This window comes from Colobus angolensis, unplaced genomic scaffold (assembly GCF_000951035.1).
Source record: "Colobus angolensis palliatus isolate OR3802 unplaced genomic scaffold, Cang.pa_1.0 Scaffold79, whole genome shotgun sequence".
NCBI classification, from domain to species: Eukaryota; Metazoa; Chordata; class Mammalia; order Primates; family Cercopithecidae; genus Colobus; species Colobus angolensis.
The window spans coordinates 5,394,718-5,398,339 of record NW_012121709.1 but is presented as its reverse complement, the minus strand read 5'-3'; the positions used below and the strand labels follow the sequence as shown (position 1 = coordinate 5,398,339).

At 52.8% G+C, this 3,622-nt stretch overlaps 1 long non-coding RNA gene across 1 annotated transcript in view; it reads right to left on the bottom strand.

Annotated features, from left to right (window-relative positions):
• The window catches only part of LOC105502295, a 48,812-nt gene extending 45,197 nt beyond the window's left edge, over window positions 1–3,615 (bottom strand). The window contains exons 1-2 of the long non-coding RNA XR_001000317.1: window positions 3,485–3,615; window positions 2,497–2,689 (exon numbers count right to left, since the gene is read on the bottom strand). This is a non-coding gene — a long non-coding RNA (uncharacterized LOC105502295). The remainder of the gene's footprint in view (window positions 1–2,496; window positions 2,690–3,484) is intronic.
• Between the last annotated feature and the right edge of the window lie 7 nt (window positions 3,616–3,622).

Genomic DNA, 3,622 nt, shown 5'->3' with positions numbered 1-3,622 from the left:
TACAATGTTACATATATGAATCTGCATTTAACCTTCACAATCACCTTACATATATGAATCACCTTACATATATGAATCACCTTACATATATGAATCTGCATTTAACCCTTACAACGTTATTGCCACTTTGCAGATAGGGAAACTGAGGATGAGAGAGGTTAACTTGCCCAAGTATGGTTTCATAGCCCTCTTTGACAGGAAGGTGGGACAGTCAAGTGAAGACTGTCTTGGCTGTCTCTGGGCTCAGCTGCCCTTTGTGGCATCACAGGGACCAGCTATATGAATTGCGGCCACCACTTTTAATCAGCTCCTCCGGGAGGAGGTCCTCTGGGAGAAAAGACGCAGTTGCCTGGTGACTAAAGTGCTTCCCAGTGCTCCAAAAGTCATGCTGTGTTATTGTGGGGGATAAAGCTCGCCCCCCACGGGGTGCCCCTCTTCCAGGGCTCTAGACAAAAAAATCCAATGAGCCCTGGCCAGACCCCATGCACAGCTGCAGACCTCATTCTTGCTTCTTGCTTTGTTGATGCCTGCAGAGCCACTGGTAGGTTTGAATGAAAGCCATGACGTCCTGGAACAGGCAGCGGCTGGCTTTGTGTGAAGGCCGCCCTGCGATGTGCGCATCATTGCCAGAGGAGGGCAGAGCCCGGGCAGATGGTGGGTGCCACTGCAGAGGCCCACACAGAGACATCTGTCCACCAAGAATTTGGCTTTGCTGTATCCCTTCAGGACTACAGTTGGGGACAGTCCTGGACTTCCTGAAGCTCAGCTTTAGGGATGACAGAATCTCTCCAGGGGCCCATTCTGGTTTGAACATTCCATCTCTCTGTGGGCTCCATCACATCAACCCTTGTTTACCCATCAGATTTGTTACTGCCCCTATGTCTGTCTCCTCACCCCACCAGGAGTTCCTCAGGAGTGAAGGTGGCATCTTATTCCTGGCTGTGGCTCCAGGACCCAGCCAGAGCCCTGAACATAGTAGGTGCTCAATAAATGTGCAATGAATAAATGATTGAACGAATGCATAAATTGTGCCTTGGTTTTTTCTGCCTTCGTGCTGCTCCAAGGATCTCCTGATTACTTCTCCAAGCCTTGCAATTAGGAATAATCCTCCTCTGTCATCCTACGCAAGACTTCCTCCTTCCCAGCTCCCTGCTGGCTGGTGATGGTGGCTTGTTTGGCTGTGGACCCAGGAGAGGGGATGAGGACTTTGAGAAGGCCTCCCTGAGGATGTGAATTTCCACTGAGGTCTGAAGAGGAAGCGGGAGTGGAAGAGAGTTTCAGGCAAAAGGAACAAGTACAAGTGCTTGTCTAGTAGCTAACAGCAGTCAGTGGGTCAGCGTAGACAGGTGATCTGGTAGGACAGGCTCCCTTCATCCTAGATACCAGGAGCTTCCTCAAGATTACCAAGGGACAGTGTGAAGGTATGTGCCCCTCTCCTTGTCCCAAGGCTTTTGTCCCCACTGGAGCAACTGTGCCAAGCAGGAGGGCTGATGTCCAGAGAATGCCACTTCCTGTCCCCTACATCAGACAGCTCCATCATTTAATCCTTGACTAATTTAATATAATAAAATTCCAGGAATTGACATTTTAAGTTGGAATAAAATTGCTCCCAGCAGCTGTATGTAATGGGCTGGCTCAGAGGCTCAGAACTCCCAGGGAGTACTGAGCCTCCTTTTCCTGATCCCAGAGGCCTGCCTGTTTCCAGAATCCTTCTAACCCGAAATGCAATCCCTAGATCAGCTGTCCAGCCAGCTCAGACCCGTTGATGCCCCACAGCCAACATCTTTCCACCTTGATCAGGTCTTGCACTGCCCTCTGGAGAGTGCTTTAAAATGCAGATTGCAGGGGCTGCCTTAGCTGCAGACAGGCAGTGTAAGGGGAAGCTGGATTTTCCATTTTAGAGACAGGGTCTCGCTTTGTTGCCTGGGCTGGAGTACAGTGGTGCAATCATAGCTCACTGCAGCCTCTAACTACTGGGCTCAAGCGATCCTCCTGCCTCATCCTCCCAAGTAGCTGGGACTTCAGGCACACACGATTGTGCCCAGCTCATTTTTAAAAAGTTTTAATTTTTGGTAAAGCTGGGGTCTTGCTATGTTGCCCAGGCTGGTCTCAAACTCCTGGGCTCAATCCTCCTGCCTCAGCCTCCCAAAGTGGTGAGATGACAGACAGGAGCCACTGCACCTGGCCAAAAGCTGGATTTGCAACCAGGAAGGGGCTGATTCTGCTGCTCTAGGTGGTTTCAGGACCAACCCCCACCCTCTACCTCGGGCTCTGAAAGTCACCTCCTGCCCCTGGAAAGGGCTGTGACCCTTGGCTTAAGCCTGTAGTCTACAGGAATGAACAGCAGTTATCAGCAGCGCCCGTCCCAGCAGCCTGTGAAACTGATGGAGGTAGGTCCACCCAAGTCCCCTCTGTGGGCACTGAAAAACTGCTGCCCCCTACCCTGTCCCCCTTCTCCCCCAGCATTTACCATGGAGCCTAACGTCCAGAACAGACCTGATACCTGACAGTCATTGATGGTGGTGTTACTAAGCACTGTTGTTACTAGAGCCTTCAGAACAGGTTGACCCTGATGTTTTGCTTGGCTGTGTGCCTCTCCAGGGGACAAGATTCCACAGTGCCCACCAGCCTCTGTGGCCATGTGCTGTGTCCATGCCAGGCCCTTTGGTGGACATCTCATTAATTTATCCTTATTTTAAGGAGGTGGAGTCATGTTACACAAGCAACAGCATCGGCCCCAGTCACCCCACCTGGATGGAGAGCCAACCCCTTAAGCCATCTTAACCCAGAACTTCCCTAATGGGCGTGGGGACCACCAGCATGGCCCTCTCTCCAGCAGTTTGTCCCAAATGCAGCCTCCTGGGCCCGCTTCTGCCTTTTTTTTTTTGAGACAGAGTCTTGCTACGTTGCCCAGGCTGGAGTGCAGTGGCAAGATCTCAGTTCACTGCAACCTCTGCCTTCCAGGTGCAAGTGATTCTCCTGCCTTAACCTCCGAAGTAGCTGGGATTACAGGCATGTGCCACCGAGCCTGGCTAATTTTTGTGTTTTTAGTAGAGACGGGGTTTCACCATGTTGGCCAGGCTGGTCTCGAACTCATGAGCTCAAGTGATCCGCCCGCCTTGGCCTCCCAAAGTGCTGGGATTACAGGCGTGAGCCACCACGCCCAGCGCGCTCCTGCAGTTTGAGGTGCCCCTCAGCTGCCGGGCTGTGCAGGGCCCACAAGGGCCGCCACGTGGGTGTGTTCACCTCAGAAGGGTGCTGGGGCTTTCCTGGAATAAACGAAAGCGCATGGTGCACTTTCAAATAGGATTATTATTACTGTTGTTCTCCATAGATTTAATTCATGCTCGCCTACTTCCTTGACTATCTAGGTGGAGTCTCCCTCCTGAGATCTGGAGGATGTAAGGTGGGATGGGTTGGGAGTGGGCCTAACACCTCCCAGGGGTCCCACCCCTCCTACCCACGCCCCCAACTTTGCTCACACCTGTTTCCTTCCAGATCCAGCAGGGGCGCGGAAGGGGCGAGGAGTACGTGGCCGCTGCTGCGCGGCCTGGGAACCCAGAACGGTGGGCTCCAGGGTCCTCTTCCCGGCGGGTTCCTGGCCGGGGCTGGGTGCTCCCCC